Raw genomic sequence first — 19,304 nt, forward strand, 5'->3', positions numbered from 1 at the left:
ACTGTAGTTACCCTTTTTAAACCAGCAGTTGAAATCCCGATGAAAGTTAGGCATTGCCAGCGGCAGGGACATGTGTCGATCCCATCGAGACATTTAACAAAATGTGTTGTCCGGGCTGAGTGGTCTAAAGTGCTTGATTAAGTGTGTGGAGGTGTTGGTTCAAATACACCGTTGAGGTTGACCTTGGTAAAGCTGTTCTTCAATACCTGAATCTTATCCAGTCGCTCTAAGGGTGTGCGAGGATTCTGCTCTGTGTATAAACCTAAAGAAGAAATAAAAAAAACATTCTGAAATGGTTTTCCAATCTACACATGTAGTTCATCTTCACCACTCAGATACCAAGTTCTGTGCTCTTTGCGGTGGCAGTCGGGACATCTTACCAATGTTTGCGTAAGTCAAATCTTGCACAATAACATAAAAAAAGTCATATTGTTTTGGTTTCGATGAGGATGGTATTCGGTATGCATGCAGAGCACAATGATTAGCAGTCCATCGCCTTAACCACTCGGCCCACCTCATCCATTTTACTTACTGTTCGTCTTTTCACCACAAGCTGTAGTTGCTGTATGTAAACCCGCTGATTGCAATGATGAAAGTTAGGCATTTACCTTGGCAGGGCCGTATGTCCGATCCCATCGAGACGTTTAACAAATTGTTGTCAAACGGTGGTCTGCAAGAATTGGCGATTGAGGTGTGTGGAAATTGCGGTTTAAATCATCATTGATTTTGCCCTTGGTAAAGCTTTTCTTCAATACCTGAATCTTATCTGATCGCTCTAAAGTGTTGCAGGATTCTATATTCATGTCAGGGCCATGCAAGAGAAGAAATAAAAAAGCATTTGCGAAGAGGTTGGTTTTCCAATCTACACATGTAGTTCGCTAAAGCCTTCACCACTCCAGATACCAAGTTCTGTGCTCTTTGCGGTGGCAGTCGGATCACCCAATGTTTGCGTAAGTCAAAAATCTTACAGTGCCATGTAAAAAGTCATATTTTTTGGTCTTCGATGAGGATGGGATTCGAGCCCATGCCTTACTGCAGAGCACAATGGATTAGCAGTCCATCGCTTTTAACCTCTTGGGGCTAGGTGGGACGCTAGCGTGCCACCCGTGGTGCACTCCATCAACAGCAGGTGCATTTTCAAGAGCGGCAATTTGAATCCAAATAAATGTCAAAATTCAAATTTTTCAAAAATACAACTATGTTACACCATTTGAAAGATAAACATCTCCCTTAATCTAACCACGTTTGATTTCCAAAAGGTTTTACGGGAAGCATCAAATTTAGACTATGTTAGGGTCGTTTACAAGAGTTGTGTGTAATGTTTTGTCAAGTCAAAGACAGGGTCACCAAAACCATAAAACCAGCTAAAATGATGCACTAACCTTTACAATCTCCCATCAGATGACACTCCTAGGACATTATGTTAGGACAATGCATGCATTTTTAGTTCTATCAAGTTCATATTTATATCAAAAACAGCGTTTTACTATGGCATTGATGTTGAGGAAATCGTTTCCCTCCAATAACCGGCAGTCAAGTCAGCGTCACAAATTAAATAATTAAAATTAGAAAACATTGGTAAAATATATTGTCATTTAAAGACTTATAGATTTACATCTTTTGAACGAAATCAACTTGCCAGGATTTAAAAATAACCTTACTGGGAAATCACACTTTGCAATAATCTGAGCACTGTGCCCAGAAAATACGCGTTGCGATACAGACTAGACGTCATGTTGGGGAGATCTAAAATCGAAAATACTATGTAAATAATCCATTACCTTTGATTCTCTTCATCAGATGTCACTTCCAGGTATCACAGGTCCATAACGAATGTGGTTTTGTTCAAAAAAGCTCATCATTTATGTCCAAAAATCTCCGTCTCGTTAGCACATGATGTAAGCCAGCCGGACTCTCGTCATGAACGAGGGGAAAAAATATATTTCCGTTCGTTCAAACATGTCAAGCGTTGTATAGCATAAATCATTAGGGCCTTTTTTAACCAGAACACGAATAATATTCAAGGTGGACGAATGCATACTCTTTTATAACGTATTGGAACGAGGGTACCCAACATGAACTAGCGCGCCAGGTGTCTAATGGGACATCAACGTTCCATGGCTCTTGTTCGGTCAGATCTCTCCAGAAGACTCAAAACACTTTGTAAAGGCTGGTGACATCTAGTGGAAGCAATAGGAAGTGCCAAAATATTCCTAAACCCCTGTGTTTTTCAATGGGATAGGTTTAAAGTCAATACAACACATCAGGTATCCACTTCCTGTCAGAAAATGTCTCAGGGTTTTGCCTGCCAAATGAGTTCTGTTATACTCACAGACACCATTCAAACAGTTTTGGAAACTTTAGAGTGTTTTCTATCCATATATAATAAGTATATGCATATTGTAGTTACTGGGTAGGATTAGTAACCAGATTAAATCGGGTACATTTTTTTATCCAGACGTGCAAATGCTGCCCCCTAGACCCAACAGGTAACCACTCGGCCACCTCATCCATTTGTACTCATGTGGTATTTTCCACCACAAACTGTAGTTGCTGTATGTAAACCCATGATTGAAATCAATGAAAGTTAGGCATTGCAACGCCAGGGCCATGTGTCGATCCCATCGAGTTTAACAAATGTGTTGTCAGGCTGAGTGGTCTAAAGTGCTTGATTAAGTGTGTGGAGGTGTCGGTTCAAATCCCATCATTGAGGTTGCCCTTGGTAAAGCTTTTCTTCAATACCTGAATCTTATCAGTCGCTCTAGGAGTGTGCAGGGATTCTATATTCATGTGGGGCCATGCAAGAGAAGAAATATAAAAAAACATTTGCGAAGAGGTTGGTTTTCTAATCTACACATGTAGTTCATCGCCTTCACCACTCAGATACCAAGTTCTGTGCTCTTGCAGTGGCAGTCGGCCATCTTACCAATGTTTGCGTAAGTCAAAATCTTACAGTGCCATAAAAAAGGTCTTATTTTTTGGTTGATCGATGAGGATAGGATTCAAACCCATGCATGCAGAGCACAATGGATTAGCAGTCAATCGCCTTAACCACTCGGCCACCTCATCCGTTTGTACACATGTGGCATTTTCCACCACAAACTGTAGTTGCTGTATGTAAACCCATCGATTGAAATCGGTGAAAGTTAGGCATTGCAACGGCAGGGCCATGTGTCCATCCCATCGAGACATTTAACAAAATGTGTTGTCAGGCTGAGTGGTCTAAAGTGCTTGATTAAGTGTGTGGAGGTGTTGGTTCAAATCCCACCGTTGAGGTTGACCTTGGTAAAGCTATTCTTCAATACCTGAATCTTATCAGTCGCTCTAGGAGTGTGAGGGATTCTATATTCATGTGGGGCCATGCAAGAGAAGAAATAAAAAAACATTTGCGAAGAGGTTGGTTTTCAATCTACACAGAGTTCATCGCCTTCACCACTCAGATACCAAGTTCTGTGCTCTTGGTGGCAGTCGGTCATCTTACCAATGTTTGCGTAAGTCAAAATCTTACAGTGCCATAAAAAAGGATTTATTTTTTGGTTGCTCGATGAGGATGGGATTCGAACCCATGCATGCAGAGCACAATGGATTAGCAGTCCATCCCCTTAACCACTCGGCCACCTCATCCGTTTGTACACATGTGGCATTTTCCACCAGAAACTGTTGTTGCTGTATGTAAACCCATGATTGAAATCAATGAAAGTTAGGCATTGCAACGGCAGGGCCATGTGTCCATCCCATCGAGACATTTAACAAATGTGTTGTCAGGCTGAGTGGTCTAAAGTGCTTGATTAAGTGTGTGGAGGTGTCGGTTCAAATCCCATCATTGAGGTTGCCCTTGGTAAAGCTTTTCTTCAATACCTGAATCTTATCAGTCGCTCTAGGAGTGTGCAGGGATTCTATATTCATGTGGGGCCATGCAAGAGAAGAAATAAAAAAACATTTGCGAAGAGGTTGGTTTTCCAATCTACACATGTAGTTCATCGCCTTCACCACTCAGATACCAAGTTCTGTGCTCTTGCGGTGGCAGTCGGCCATCTTACCAATGTTTGCGTAAGTCAAAATCTTACAGTGCCATAAAAAAAGGTCTTCTTTTTCTGGTTGCTCGATGAGGATTGGATTCGAACCCATGCATGCAGAGCACAATGGATTTGCAGTCCATCGCCTTAACCACTCGGCCACCTCATCCGTTTGTACACATGTGGCATTTTCACCCACAAACTGTAGTTGCTGTATGTAAACCCATGATTGAAATCAATGAAAGTTAGGCATTGCAACGGCAGGGCCATGTGTCCATCCCATCGAGACATTTAACAAATGTGTTGTCAGGCTGAGTGGTCTAAAGTGCTTGATTAAGTGTGTGGTTGTGTTGGTTCAAATCCCACCGTTGAGGTTGCCCTTGGTAAAGCTATTCTTCAATACCTGAATCTTATCACTCGCTCTAGGAGTGTGCAGGGATTCTATATTCATGTGGGGCCATGCAAGAGAAGAAATAAAAAAAACATTTGCGAAGAGGTTGGTTTTCCAATCTACACATGTAGTTCATCGCCTTCACCACTCAGATACCAAGTTCTGTGCTCTTGCGGTGGCAGTCGGACATCTTACCAATGTTTGCGTAAGTCAAAATCTTACAGTAACATAAAAAAGTCATATTTTTTTGGTTTCTCGATGAGGATGGTATTCGAGCCCATGCATGCAGAGCACAATGGATTAGCAGTCCATCGCCTTAACCACTCGGCCACCTCATCCATTTGTACTCGTGGTATTTTCCACCACAAACTGTAGTTGCTGTATGTAAACCCATGATTGAAATCGATGAAAGTTAGGCATTGCAACGGCAGGGCCATGTGTCGATCCCATCGAGACATTTAACAAATGTGTTGTCAGGCTGAGTGGTCTAAAGTGCTTGATTAAGTGTGTGGAGGTGTCGGTTCAAATCCCATCATTGAGGTTGCCCTTGGTAAAGCTTTTCTTCAATACCTGAATCTTATCAGTCGCTCTAGGAGTGTGCAGGGATTCTATATTCATGTGGGGCCATGCAAGAGAAGAAATAAAAAAAACATTTGCGAAGAGGTTGGTTTTCCAATCTACACATGTAGTTCATCGCCTTCACCACTCAGATACCAAGTTCTGTGCTCTTGCGGTGGCAGTCGGACATCTTACCAATGTTTGCGTAAGTCAAAATCTTACAGTGCCATAAAAAAGTCATATTTTTTTGGTTGCTCGATGAGGATGGGATTCGAGCCCATGCATGCAGAGCACAATGGATTAGCAGTCCATCGCCTTAACCACTCGGCCACCTCATCCATTTGTCACGCGTGGTATTTTCCACCACAAACTGTAGTTGCTGTATGTAAACCCATGATTGAAATCGATGAAAGTTAGGCATTGCAACGGCGGGGCCATGTCGATCCCATCGAGACATTTAACAAATGTGTTGTCAGGCTGAGTGGTCTAAAGTGCTTGATTAAGTGTGTGGAGGTGTCGGTTCAAATCCCATCGTTGAGGTTGCCCTTGGTAAAGCTTTTCTTCAATACCTGAATCTTATCAGTCGCTCTAGGAGTGTGCAGGGATTCTATATTCATGTGGGGCCATGCAAGAGAAGAAATAAAAAAACATTTGCGAAGAGGTTGGTTTTCCAATCTACACATGTAGTTCATCGCCTTCACCACTCAGATACCAAGTTCTGTGCTCTTGCGGTGGCAGTCGGACATCTTACCAATGTTTGCGTAAGTCAAAATCTTACAGTGCCATAAAAAGGTCTTATTTTTTTGGTTGCTCGATGAGGATGGGATTCGAGCCCATGCATGCAGAGCACAATGGATTAGCAGTCCATCGCCTTAACCACTCGGCCACCTCATCCATTTGTACACATGTGGTATTTTCCACCACAAACTGTAGTTGCTGTATGTAAACCCATGATTGAAATCAATGAAAGTTAGGCATTGCAACGGCAGGGGCCATGTGTCGATCCCATCGAGACATTTAACAAATGTGTTGTCAGGCTGAGTGGTCTAAAGTGCTTGATTAAGTGTGTGGAGGTGTCGGTTCAAATCCCATCATTGAGGTTGCCCTTGGTAAAGCTTTCTTCAATACCTGAATCTTATCAGTCGCTCTAGGAGTGTGCAGGGATTCTATATTCATGTGGGGCCATGCAAGAGAAGAAATAAAAAAACATTTGCGAAGAGGTTGGTTTTCCAATCTACACATGTAGTTCATCGCCTTCACCACTCAGATACCAAGTTCTGTGCTCTTGCGGTGGCAGTCGGCCATCTTACCAATGTTTGCGTAAGTCAAAATCTTACAGTGCCATAAAAAAGGTCTTATTTTTTGGTTGCTCGATGAGGATAGGATTCAAACCCATGCATGCAGGGCACAATGGATTAGCAGTCCATCGCCTTAACCACTCGGCCACCTCATCCGTTTGTACACATGTGGCATTTTCCACCACAAACTGTAGTTGCTGTATGTAAACCCATGATTGAAATCGATGAAAGTTAGGCATTGCAACGGCAGGGCCATGTGTCCATCCCATCGAGACATTTAACAAATGTGTTGTCAGGCTGAGTGGTCTAAAGTGCTTGATTAAGTGTGTGGAGGTGTTGGTTCAAATCCCACCGTTGAGGTTGACCTTGGTAAAGCTATTCTTCAATACCTGAATCTTATCAGTCGCTCTAGGAGTGTGCAGGGATTCTATATTCATGTGGGGCCATGCAAGAGAAGAAATAAAAAAAACATTTGCGAAGAGGTTGGTTTTCCAATCTACACATGTAGTTCATCGCCTTCACCACTCAGATACCAAGTTCTGTGCTCTTGCGGTGGCAGTCGGACATCTTACCAATGTTTGCGTAAGTCAAAATCTTACAGTGCCATAAAAAAGTCATATTTTTTGGTTTCTCGATGAGGATGGGATTCGAGCCCATGCATGCAGAGCACAATGGATTAGCAGTCCATCGCCTTAACCACTCGGCCACCTCATCCATTTGTACACCGTGGTATTTTCCACCACAAACTGTAGTTGCTGTATGTAAACCCATGATTGAAATCGATGAAAGTTAGGCATTGCAACGGCAGGGCCATGTGTCGATCCCATCGAGACATTTAACAAATGTGTTGTCAGGCTGAGTGGTCTAAAGTGCTTGATTAAGTGTGTGGAGGTGTCGGTTCAAATCCCATCGTTGAGGTTGCCCTTGGTAAAGCTTTTCTTCAATACCTGAATCTTATCAGTCGCTCTAGGAGTGTGCAGGGATTCTATATTCATGTGGGGCCATGCAAGAGAAGAAATAAAAAAACATTTGCGAAGAGGTTGGTTTTCCAATCTACACATGTAGTTCATCGCCTTCACCACTCAGATACCAAGTTCTGTGCTCTTGCGGTGGCAGTCGGACATCTTACCAATGTTTGCGTAAGTCAAAATCTTACAGTGCCATAAAAAAGTCATATTTTTTTGGTTTCTCGATGAGGATGGGATTCGAGCCCATGCATGCAGAGCACAATGGATTAGCAGTCCATCGCCTTAAAACCTCTTGGGGCTAGGTGGGACGCTAGCGTGCCACCCGTGGTGCACTCCATCAACAGCAGGTGCATTTCAAGAGCGGCAAATTTGAATCCAAATAAATGTCAAAATTCAAATTTTTCAAAAATACAACTATGTTACACCATTTGAAAGATAAACATCTCCTTAATCTAACCACGTTTTACGATTTCAAAAAGGTTTCACGGCGAAAGCATAAATTTAGACTATGTTAGGACAGTACATTTACAAGAGTTGTGTGTAATGTTTTGTCAAGTCAAAGACAGGGTCACCAAAACCATAAAACCAGCTAAAATGATGCACTAACCTTTTACAATCTCCATCAGATGACACTCCTAGGACATTATGTTAGACAATGCATGCATTTTTAGTTCTATCAAGTTCATATTTATATCAAAAACAGCGTTTTACTATGGCATTGATGTTGAGGAAATCGTTTCCCTCCAATAACCGGCAGTCAAGTCAGCGTCACAAATTAAATAATTAAAATTAGAAAACATTGGTAAAATATTATATTGTCATTTAAAGAATTATAGATTTACATCTTTTGAACGCAATCAACTTGCCAGATTTAAAAATAACCTTACTGGGAAATCACACTTTGCAATAATCTGAGCACTGCGCCCAGAAAAATACGCGTTGCGATACAGACTAGACGTCATGTTGGGGAGATCTAAAATCGAAAATACTATGTAAATAATCCATTACCTTTGATTCTCTTCATCAGATGTCACTTCCAGGTATCACAGGTCCATAACGAATGTAGTTTTGTTCAAAAAAGCTCATCATTTATGTCCAAAAATCTCCGTCTCGTTAGCACATGATGTAAGCCAGCCGGACTTCTCGTCATGAACGAGGGGAAAAAATATATTTCCGTTCGTTCAAACATGTCAAACGTTGTATAGCATAAATCATTAGGGCCTTTTTAACCAGAACATGAATAATATTCAAGGTGGACGAATGCATACTCTTTTATAACGTATTGGAACGAGGGTACCCAACATGAACTAGCGCGCCAGGTGTCTAATGGGACATCAACGTTCCATGGCTCTTGTTCGGTCAGATCTCCCTCCAGAAGACTCAAAACACTTTGTAAAGGCTGGTGACATCTAGTGGAAGCAATAGGAAGTGCCAAAATATTCCTAAACCCCTGTGTTTTTCAATGGGATAGGTTTAAAGTCAATACAACACATCAGGTATCCACTTCCTGTCAGAAAATGTCTCAGGGTTTTGCCTGCCAAATGAGTTCTGTTATACTCACAGACACCATTCAAACAGTTTTGGAAACTTTAGAGTGTTTTCTATCCATATATAATAAGTATATGCATATTGTAGTTACTGGGTAGGATTAGTAACCAGATTAAATCGGGTACATTTTTTTATCCAGACGTGCAAATGCTGCCCCCTAGACCCAACAGGTTAACCACTGGCCACCTCATCCATTTGTACTCATGTGGTATTTTCCACCACAAACTGTAGTTGCTGTATGTAAACCCATGATTGAAATCAATGAAAGTTAGGCATTGCAACGGCAGGGCCATGTGTCGATCCCATCGAGACATTTAACAAATGTGTTGTCAGGCTGAGTGGTCTAAAGTGCTTGATTAAGTGTGTGGAGGTGTCGGTTCAAATCCCATCATTGAGGTTGCCCTTGGTAAAGCTTTTCTTCAATACCTGAATCTTATCAGTCGCTCTAGGAGTGTGCAGGGATTCTATATTCATGTGGGGCCATGCAAGAGAAGAAATAAAAAAACATTTGCGAAGAGGTTGGTTTTCTAATCTACACATGTAGTTCATCGCCTTCACCACTCAGATACCAAGTTCTGTGCTCTTGCGGTGGCAGTCGGCCATCTTACCAATGTTTGCGTAAGTCAAAATCTTACAGTGCCATAAAAAAAGGTCTTATTTTTTTGGTTGATCGATGAGGATAGGATTCAAACCCATGCATGCAGAGCACAATGGATTAGCAGTCAATCGCCTTAACCACTCGGCCACCTCATCCGTTTGTACACATGTGGCATTTTCCACCACAAACTGTAGTTGCTGTATGTAAACCCATGATTGAAATCGATGAAAGTTAGGCATTGCAACGGCAGGGCCATGTGTCCATCCCATCGAGACATTTAACAAATGTGTTGTCAGGCTGAGTGGTCTAAAGTGCTTGATTAAGTGTGTGGAGGTGTCGGTTCAAATCCCACCGTTGAGGTTGCCCTTGGTAAAGCTATTCTTCAATACCTGAATCTTATCAGTCGCTCTAGGAGTGTGAAGGGATTCTATATTCATGTGGGGCCATGCAAGAGAAGAAATAAAAAAAACATTTGCGAAGAGGTTGGTTTTCCAATCTACACATGTAGTTCATCGCCTTCACCACTCAGATACCAAGTTCTGTGCTCTTGCGGTGGCAGTCGGCCATCTTACCAATGTTTGCGTAAGTCAAAATCTTACAGTGCCATAAAAAGTCATTATTTTTTGGGTTGCTTTCGATGAGGATGGGATTCGAACCCATGCATGCAGAGCACAATGGATTAGCAGTCCATCGCCTTAACCACTCGGCCACCTCATCCGTTTGTACACATGAGGTATTTTCCACCACAAACTGTAGTTGCTGTATGTAAACCCATGATTGAAATCGATGAAAGTTAGGCATTGCAACGGCAGGGCCATGTGTCGATCCCATCGAGACATTTAACAAATGTGTTGTCAGGCTGAGTGGTCTAAAGTGCTTGATTAAGTGTGTGGAGGTGTCGGTTCAAATCCCATCGTTGAGGTTGCCCTTGGTAAAGCTATTCTTCAATACCTGAATCTTATCAGTCGCTCTAGGAGTGTGCAGGGATTCTATATTCATGTGGGGCCATGCAAGAGAAGAAATAAAAAAAACATTTGCGAAGAGGTTGGTTTTCCAATCTACACATGTAGTTCATCGCCTTCACCACTCAGATACCAAGTTCTGTGCTCTTGCGGTGGCAGTCGGCCATCTTACCAATGTTTGCGTAAGTCAAAATCTTACAGTGCCATAAAAAAGGTCTTATTTTTTTGGTTGCTCGATGAGGATGGGATTCGAACCCATGCATGCAGAGCACAATGGATTAGCAGTCCATCGCCTTAACCACTCAGCCACCTCATCCGTTTGTACACATGTGGCATTTTCACCCAGAAACTGTAGTTGCTGTATGTAAACCCATGATTGAAATCAATGAAAGTTAGGCATTGCAACGGCAGGGGCCATGTGTCCATCCCATCGACACATTTAACAAATGTGTTGTCAGGCTGAGTGGTCTAAAGTGCTTGATTAAGTGTGTGGAGGTGTCGGTTCAAATCCCATCGTTGAGGTTGCCCTTGGTAAAGCTTTTCTTCAATACCTGAATCTTATCAGTCGCTCTAGGAGTGTGCAGGGATTCTATATTCATGTGGGGCCATGCAAGAGAAGAAATAAAAAAAAACATTTGCGAAGAGGTTGGTTTTCCAATCTACACATGTAGTTCATCGCCTTCACCACTCAGATACCAAGTTCTGTGCTCTTGCGGTGGCAGTCGGACATCTTACCAATGTTTGCGTAAGTCAAAATCTTACAGTGCCATAAAAAAGTCATATTTTTTTGGTTTCTCGATGAGGATGGGATTCGAGCCCATGCATGCAGAGCACAATGGATTAGCAGTCCATCGCCTTAACCACTCGGCCACCTCATCCGTTTGTACACATGTGGTATTTTCCACCACAAACTGTAGTTGCTGTATGTAAACCCATGATTGAAATCGATGAAAGTTAGGCATTGCAACGGCAGGGCCATGTGTCGATCCCATCGAGACATTTAACAAATGTGTTGTCAGGCTGAGTGGTCTAAAGTGCTTGATTAAGTGTGTGGAGGTGTCGGTTCAAATCCCATCATTGAGGTTGCCCTTGGTAAAGATTTTCTTCAATACCTGAATCTTATCAGTCGCTCTAGGAGTGTGCAGGGATTCTATATTCATGTGGGGCCGTGCAAGAGAAGAAATAAAAAAAACATTTGCGAAGAAGTTGGTTTTCCAATCTACACATGTAGTTCATCGCCTTCACCACTCAGATACCAAGTTCTGTGCTCTTGCGGTGGCAGTCGGACATCTTACCAATGTTTGCGTAAGTCAAAATCTTACAGTGCCATAAAAAAAGTCATATTTTTTGGGTTGCTCAATGAGGATGTGATTCGAACCCATGCATGCAGAGCGCAATGGATTAGCAGTCCATCGCCTTTAACCACTCGGCCACCTCATCCGTTTGTACTCATGTGGTATTTTCCACCACAAACTGTAGTTGCTGTATGTAAACCCATGATTGAAATCAATGAAAGTTAGGCATTGCAACGGCAGGGCCATGTGTCCATCCCATCGAGACATTTAACAAATGTGTTGTCAGGCTGAGTGGTCTAAAGTGCTTGATTAAGTGTGTGGAGGTGTCGGTTCAAATCCCATCATTGAGGTTGCCCTTGGTAAAGCTTTTCTTCAATACCTGAATCTTATCAGTCGCTCTAGGAGTGTGCAGGGATTCTATATTCATGTGGGGCCGTGCAAGAGAAGAAATAAAAAAACATTTGCGAAGAAGTTGGTTTTCCAATCTACACATGTAGTTCATCGCCTTCACCACTCAGATACCAAGTTCTGTGCTCTTGCGGTGGCAGTCGGACATCTTACCAATGTTTGCGTAAGTCAAAATCTTACAGTGCCATAAAAAAAGTCATATTTTTTTGGTTGCTCGATGAGGATGGGATTCGAACCCATGCATGCAGAGCGCAATGGATTAGCAGTCCATCGCCTTAACCACTCGGCCACCTCATCCGTTTGTACACATGTGGTATTTTCCACCACAAACTGTAGTTGCTGTATGTAAACCCATGATTGAAATCGATGAAAGTTAGGCATTGCAACGGCAGGGCCATGTGTCGATCCCATCGAGACATTTAACAAATGTGTTGTCAGGCTGAGTGGTCTAAAGTGCTTGATTAAGTGTGTGGAGGTGTCGGTTCAAATCCCATCATTGAGGTTGCCCTTGGTAAAGCTTTTCTTCAATACCTGAATCTTATCAGTCGCTCTAGGAGTGTGCAGGGATTCTATATTCATGTGGGGCCATGCAAGAGAAGAAATAAAAAACATTTGCGAAGAAGTTGGTTTTCCAATCTACACATGTAGTTCATCGCCTTCACCAATCAGATACCAAGTTCTGTGCTCTTGCGGTGGCAGTCGGCCATCTTACCAATGTTTGCGTAAGTCAAAATCTTACAGTGCCATAAAAAAGGTCTTATTTTTTTGGTTGCTCGATGAGGATGGGATTCGAACCCATGCATGCAGAGCACAATGGATTTGCAGTCCATCGCCTTAACCACTCGGCCACCTCATCCGTTTGTACACATGTGGCATTTTCACCCACAAACTGTAGTTGCTGTATGTAAACCCATGATTGAAATCGATGAAAGTTAGGCATTGCAACGGCAGGGCCATGTGTCCATCCCATCGAGACATTTAACAAATGTGTTGTCAGGCTGAGTGGTCTAAAGTGCTTGATTAAGTGTGTGGAGGTGTCGGTTCAAATCCCATCATTGAGGTTGCCCTTGGTAAAGCTTTTCTTCAATACCTGAATCTTATCAGTCGCTCTAGGAGTGTGCAGGGATTCTATATTCATGTGGGGCCATGCAAGAGAAGAAATAAAAAAAACATTTGCGAAGAGGTTGGTTTTCCAATCTACACATGTAGTTCATCGCCTTCACCACTCAGATACCAAGTTCTGTGCTCTTGCGGTGGCAGTCGGCCATCTTACCAATGTTTGCGTAAGTCAAAATCTTACAGTGCCATAAAAAAGGTCTTATTTTTTTGGTTGCTCGATGAGGATTGGATTCGAACCCATGCATGCAGAGCACAATGGATTTGCAGTCCATCGCCTTAACCACTCGGCCACCTCATCCGTTTGTACACATGTGGCATTTTCACCCACAAACTGTAGTTGCTGTATGTAAACCCATGATTGAAATCAATGAAAGTTAGGCATTGCAACGGCAGGGCCATGTGTCCATCCCATCGAGACATTTAACAAATGTGTTGTCAGGCTGAGTGGTCTAAAGTGCTTGATTAAGTGTGTGGAGGTGTTGGTTCAAATCCCACCGTTGAGGTTGCCCTTGGTAAAGCTATTCTTCAATACCTGAATCTTATCAGTCGCTCTAGGAGTGTGCAGGGATTCTATATTCATGTGGGGCCATGCAAGAGAAGAAATAAAAAAAACATTTGCGAAGAAGTTGGTTTTCCAATCTACACATGTAGTTCATCGCCTTCACCACTCAGATACCAAGTTCTGTGCTCTTGCGGTGGCAGTCGGCCATCTTACCAATGTTTGCGTAAGTCAAAATCTTACAGTGCCATAAAAAATGGTCTTATTTTTTTGGTTGCTCGATGAGGATGGGATTCAAACCCATGCATGCAGAGCACAATGGATTTGCAGTCCATCGCCTTAACCACTCGGCCACCTCATCCGTTTGTACACATGTGGCATTTTCACCCACAAACTGTAGTTGCTGTATGTAAACCCATGATTGAAATCAATGAAAGTTAGGCATTGCAACGGCAGGGCCATGTGTCCATCCCATCGAGACATTTAACAAATGTGTTGTCAGGCTGAGTGGTCTAAAGTGCTTGATTAAGTGTGTGGAGGTGTCGGTTCAAATCCCATCATTGAGGTTGCCCTTGGTAAAGCTTTTCTTCAATACCTGAATCTTATCAGTCGCTCTAGGAGTGTGCAGGGATTCTATATTCATGTGGGGCCATGCAAGAGAAGAAATAAAAAAACATTTGCGAAGAGGTTGGTTTTCCAATCTACACATGTAGTTCATCGCCTTCACCACTCAGATACCAAGTTCTGTGCTCTTGCGGTGGCAGTCGGACATCTTACCAATGTTTGCGTAAGTCAAAATCTTACAGTGCCATAAAAAAGTCATATTTTTTTGGTTTCTCGATGAGGATGGGATTCGAGCCCATGCATGCAGAGCACAATGGATTAGCAGTCCATCGCCTTAACCTCTTGGGGCTAGGTGGGACGCTAGCGTGCCACCCGTGGTGCACTCCATCAACAGCAGGTGCATTTCAAGAGCGGCAAATTTGAATCCAAATAAATGTCAAAATTCAAATTTTTCAAAAATACAACTATGTTACACCATTTGAAAGATAAACATCTCCTTAATCTAACCACGTTTTACGATTTCAAAAAGGTTTTACGGCGAAAGCATAAATTTAGACTATGTTAGGACAGTACATTTACAAGAGTTGTGTGTAATGTTTTGTCAAGTCAAAGACAGGGTCACCAAAACCATAAAACCAGCTAAAATGATGCACTAACCTTTTACAATCTCCATCAGATGACACTCCTAGGACATTATGTTAGACAATGCATGCATTTTTAGTTCTATCAAGTTCATATTTATATCAAAAACAGCGTTTTACTATGGCATTGATGTTGAGGAAATCGTTTCCCTCCAATAACCGGCAGTCAAGTCAGCGTCACAAATTAAATAATTAAAATTAGAAAACATTGGTAAAATATTATATTGTCATTTAAAGAATTATAGATTTACATCTTTTGAACGCAATCAACTTGCCAGATTTAAAAATAACCTTACTGGGAAATCACACTTTGCAATAATCTGAGCACTGCGCCCAGAAAAATACGGCGTTGCGATACAGACTAGACGTCATGTTGGGGAGATCTAAAATCGAAAATACTATGTAAATAATCCATTACCTTTGATTCTCTTCATCAGATGTCACTTCCAGGTATCACAGGTCCATAACGAATGTAGTTTTGTTCAAAAAAGCTCATCATTTATGTCCAAAAATCTCCGTCTCGTTAGCACATGATGTAAGCCAGCCGGACTTCTCGTCATGAACGAGGGGAAAAATATATTTCCGTTCGTTCAAACATGTCAAACGTTGTATAGCATAAATCATTAGGGCCTTTTTTAACCAGAACATGAATAATATTCAAGGTGGACGAATGCATACTCTTTTATAACGTATTGGAACGAGGGTACCCAACATGAACTAGCGCGCCAGGTGTCTAATGGGACATCAACGTTCCATGGCTCTTGTTCGGTCAGATCTCCCTCCAGAAGACTCAAAACACTTTGTAAAGGCTGGTGACATCTAGTGGAAGCAATAGGAAGTGCCAAAATATTCCTAAACCCCTGTGTTTTTCAATGGGATAGGTTTAAAGTCAATACAACACATCAGGTATCCACTTCCTGTCAGAAAATGTCTCAGGGTTTTGCCTGCCAAATGAGTTCTGTTATACTCACAGACACCATTCAAACAGTTTTGGAAACTTTAGAGTGTTTTCTATCCATATATAATAAGTATATGCATATTGTAGTTACTGGGTAGGATTAGTAACCAGATTAAATCGGGTACATTTTTTTTATCCAGACGTGCAAATGCTGCCCCCTAGACCCAACAGGTTAACCACTCGGCCACCTCATCCATTTGTACTCATGTGGTATTTTCCACCACAAACTGTAGTTGCTGTATGTAAACCCATGATTGAAATCAATGAAAGTTAGGCATTGCAACGGCAGGGCCATGTGTCGATCCCATCGAGACATTTAACAAATGTGTTGTCAGGCTGAGTGGTCTAAAGTGCTTGATTAAGTGTGTGGAGGTGTCGGTTCAAATCCCATCATTGAGGTTGCCCTTGGTAAAGCTTTTCTTCAATACCTGAATCTTATCAGTCGCTCTAGGAGTGTGCAGGGATTCTATATTCATGTGGGGCCATGCAAGAGAAGAAATTAAAAAAACATTTGCGAAGAGGTTGGTTTTCCAATCTACACATGTAGTTCATCGCCTTCACCACTCAGATACCAAGTTCTGTGCTCTTGCGGTGGCAGTCGGCCATCTTACCAATGTTTGCGTAAGTCAAAATCTTACAGTGCCATAAAAAAAGGTCTTATTTTTTTGGTTGATCGATGAGGATAGGATTCAAACCCATGCATGCAGAGCACAATGGATTAGCAGTCAATCGCCTTAACCACTCGGCCACCTCATCCGTTTGTACACATGTGGCATTTTCCACCACAAACTGTAGTTGCTGTATGTAAACCCATGATTGAAATCGATGAAAGTTAGGCATTGCAACGGCAGGGCCATGTGTCCATCCCATCGAGACATTTAACAAATGTGTTGTCAGGCTGAGTGGTCTAAAGTGCTTGATTAAGTGTGTGGAGGTGTTGGTTCAAATCCCACCGTTGAGGTTGACCTTGGTAAAGCTATTCTTCAATACCTGAATCTTATCAGTCGCTCTAGGAGTGTGAAGGGATTCTATATTCATGTGGGGCCATGCAAGAGAAGAAATAAAAAAAACATTTGCGAAGAGGTTGGTTTTCCAATCTACACATGTAGTTCATCGCCTTCACCACTCAGATACCAAGTTCTGTGCTCTTGCGGTGGCAGTCGGCCATCTTACCAATGTTTGCGTAAGTCAAAATCTTACAGTGCCATAAAAAGTCATTATTTTTTGGGTTGCTCGATGAGGATGGGATTCGAACCCATGCATGCAGAGCACAATGGATTAGCAGTCCATCGCCTTAACCACTCGGCCACCTCATCCATTTGTACACATGAGGTATTTTCCACCACAAACTGTAGTTGCTGTATGTAAACCCATGATTGAAATCGATGAAAGTTAGGCATTGCAACGGCAGGGCCATGTGTCGATCCCATCGAGACATTTAACAAATGTGTTGTCAGGCTGAGTGGTCTAAAGTGCTTGATTAAGTGTGTGGAGGTGTCGGTTCAAATCCCATCATTGAGGTTGCCCTTGGTAAAGCTTTTCTTCAATACCTGAATCTTATCAGTCGCTCTAGGAGTGTGCAGGGATTCTATATTCATGTGGGGCCATGCAAGAGAAGAAATAAAAAAAACATTTGCGAAGAGGTTGGTTTTCCAATCTACACATGTCGTTCATCGCCTTCACCACTCAGATACCAAGTTCTGTGCTCTTGCGGTGGCAGTCGGCCATCTTACCAATGTTTGCGTAAGTCAAAATCTTACAGTGCCATAAAAAAGGTCTTATTTTTTTGGTTGATCGATGAGGATGGGATTCGAACCCATGCATGCAGAGCACAATGGATTAGCAGTCCATCGCCTTAACCACTCGGCCACCTCATCCGTTTGTACACATGTGGCATTTTCACCCAGAAACTGTAGTTGCTGTATGTAAACCCATGATTGAAATCAATGAAAGTTAGGCATTGCAACGGCAGGGCCATGTGTCCATCCCATCGACACATTTAACAAATGTGTTGTCAGGCTGAGTGGTCTAAAGTGCTTGATTAAGTGTGTGGAGGTGTCGGTTCAAATCCCATCATTGAGGTTGCCCTTGGTAAAGCTTTTCTTCAATACCTGAATCTTATCAGTCGCTCTAGGAGTGTGCAGGGATTCTATATTCATGTGGGGCCATGCAAGAGAAGAAATAAAAAAAACATTTGCGAAGAGGTTGGTTTTCCAATCTACACATGTAGTTCATCGCCTTCACCACTCAGATACCAAGTTCTGTGCTCTTGCGGTGGCAGTCGGACATCTTACCAATGTTTGCGTAAGTCAAAATCTTACAGTGCCATAAAAAAGTCATATTTTTTTGGTTTCTCGATGAGGATGGGATTCGAGCCCATGCATGCAGAGCACAATGGATTAGCAGTCCATCGCCTTAACCACTCGGCCACCTCATCCATTTGTACTCATGTGGTATTTTCCACCACAAACTGTAGTTGCTGTATGTAAACCCATGATTGAAATCGATGAAAGTTAGGCATTGCAACGGCAGGGCCATGTGTCGATCCCATCGAGACATTTAACAAATGTGTTGTCAGGCTGAGTGGTCTAAAGTGCTTGATTAAGTGTGTGGAGGTGTCGGTTCAAATCCCATCATTGAGGTTGCCCTTGGTAAAGCTTTTCTTCAATACCTGAATCTTATCAGTCGCTCTAGGAGTGTGCAGGGATTCTATATTCATGTGGGGCCATGCAAGAGAAGAAATAAAAAAACATTTGCGAAGAAGTTGGTTTTCCAATCTACACATGTAGTTCATCGCCTTCACCACTCAGATACCAAGTTCTGTGCTCTTGCGGTGGCAGTCGGACATCTTACCAATGTTTGCGTAAGTCAAAATCTTACAGTGCCATAAAAAAAGTCATATTTTTTGGGTTGCTCGATGAGGATGTGATTCGAACCCATGCATGCAGAGCGCAATGGATTAGCAGTCCATCGCCTTTAACCTCTTGGGGCTAGGTGGGACGCTAGCGTGCCACCCGTGGTGCACTCCATCAACAGCAGGTGCATTTCAAGAGCGGCAAATTTGAATCCAAATAAATGTCAAAATTCAAATTTTTCAAAAATACAACTATGTTACACCATTTGAAAGATAAACATCTCCTTAATCTAACCACGTTTTACGATTTCAAAAGGTTTTACGGCGAAAGCATAAATTTAGAGTATGTTAGGACAGTACATTTACAAGAGTTGTGTGTAATGTTTTGTCAAGTCAAAGACAGGGTCACCAAAACCATAAAACCAGCTAAAATGATACACTAACCTTTTACAATCTCCATCAGATGACACTCCTAGGACATTATGTTAGACAATGCATGCATTTTTAGTTCTATCAAGTTGATATTTATATCCAAAAACAGCGTTTTACTATGGCATTGATGTTGAGGAAATCGTTTCCCTCCAATAACCGGCAGTCAAGTCAGCGTCACAAATTAAATAATTAAAA

The 19,304-nt window shown here is 42.2% G+C and overlaps 15 non-coding genes across 15 annotated transcripts; all 15 read right to left on the bottom strand.

Moving 5' to 3' along the window:
- Window positions 1–3,542: 3,542 nt before the first annotated feature.
- Window positions 3,543–3,624, bottom strand: trnas-gcu (transfer RNA serine (anticodon GCU)). The gene has a single exon. It is a non-coding gene; the product is annotated as a tRNA-Ser (tRNA).
- A 479-nt stretch (window positions 3,625–4,103) lies between these two features.
- trnac-gca (transfer RNA cysteine (anticodon GCA)) lies at window positions 4,104–4,185 on the bottom strand. Its single transcript has one exon. It is a non-coding gene; the product is annotated as a tRNA-Cys (tRNA).
- A 1,036-nt stretch (window positions 4,186–5,221) lies between these two features.
- On the bottom strand, window positions 5,222–5,303 carry trnas-gcu (transfer RNA serine (anticodon GCU)). The gene has a single exon. It is a non-coding gene; the product is annotated as a tRNA-Ser (tRNA).
- A 474-nt stretch (window positions 5,304–5,777) lies between these two features.
- Window positions 5,778–5,859, bottom strand: trnas-gcu (transfer RNA serine (anticodon GCU)). The gene has a single exon. It is a non-coding gene; the product is annotated as a tRNA-Ser (tRNA).
- A 1,036-nt stretch (window positions 5,860–6,895) lies between these two features.
- Window positions 6,896–6,977, bottom strand: trnas-gcu (transfer RNA serine (anticodon GCU)). The gene has a single exon. It is a non-coding gene; the product is annotated as a tRNA-Ser (tRNA).
- A 3,035-nt stretch (window positions 6,978–10,012) lies between these two features.
- trnas-gcu (transfer RNA serine (anticodon GCU)) lies at window positions 10,013–10,094 on the bottom strand. The gene has a single exon. It is a non-coding gene; the product is annotated as a tRNA-Ser (tRNA).
- Window positions 10,095–10,573: 479 nt separating this feature from the next.
- Window positions 10,574–10,655, bottom strand: trnas-gcu (transfer RNA serine (anticodon GCU)). The gene has a single exon. It is a non-coding gene; the product is annotated as a tRNA-Ser (tRNA).
- Window positions 10,656–11,135: 480 nt separating this feature from the next.
- On the bottom strand, window positions 11,136–11,217 carry trnas-gcu (transfer RNA serine (anticodon GCU)). The gene has a single exon. It is a non-coding gene; the product is annotated as a tRNA-Ser (tRNA).
- A 1,040-nt stretch (window positions 11,218–12,257) lies between these two features.
- On the bottom strand, window positions 12,258–12,339 carry trnas-gcu (transfer RNA serine (anticodon GCU)). The gene has a single exon. It is a non-coding gene; the product is annotated as a tRNA-Ser (tRNA).
- Window positions 12,340–12,816: 477 nt separating this feature from the next.
- trnac-gca (transfer RNA cysteine (anticodon GCA)) lies at window positions 12,817–12,898 on the bottom strand. Its single transcript has one exon. It is a non-coding gene; the product is annotated as a tRNA-Cys (tRNA).
- Window positions 12,899–13,377: 479 nt separating this feature from the next.
- On the bottom strand, window positions 13,378–13,459 carry trnac-gca (transfer RNA cysteine (anticodon GCA)). Its single transcript has one exon. It is a non-coding gene; the product is annotated as a tRNA-Cys (tRNA).
- Window positions 13,460–13,939: 480 nt separating this feature from the next.
- On the bottom strand, window positions 13,940–14,021 carry trnac-gca (transfer RNA cysteine (anticodon GCA)). Its single transcript has one exon. It is a non-coding gene; the product is annotated as a tRNA-Cys (tRNA).
- Window positions 14,022–17,057: 3,036 nt separating this feature from the next.
- On the bottom strand, window positions 17,058–17,139 carry trnas-gcu (transfer RNA serine (anticodon GCU)). The gene has a single exon. It is a non-coding gene; the product is annotated as a tRNA-Ser (tRNA).
- Window positions 17,140–17,618: 479 nt separating this feature from the next.
- trnas-gcu (transfer RNA serine (anticodon GCU)) lies at window positions 17,619–17,700 on the bottom strand. Its single transcript has one exon. It is a non-coding gene; the product is annotated as a tRNA-Ser (tRNA).
- Window positions 17,701–18,178: 478 nt separating this feature from the next.
- Window positions 18,179–18,260, bottom strand: trnas-gcu (transfer RNA serine (anticodon GCU)). Its single transcript has one exon. It is a non-coding gene; the product is annotated as a tRNA-Ser (tRNA).
- Window positions 18,261–19,304: the final 1,044 nt, after the last annotated feature.

Source organism: Salmo salar, unplaced genomic scaffold (genome assembly GCF_905237065.1).
Source record: "Salmo salar unplaced genomic scaffold, Ssal_v3.1, whole genome shotgun sequence".
NCBI classification, from domain to species: domain Eukaryota; kingdom Metazoa; phylum Chordata; class Actinopteri; order Salmoniformes; family Salmonidae; genus Salmo; species Salmo salar.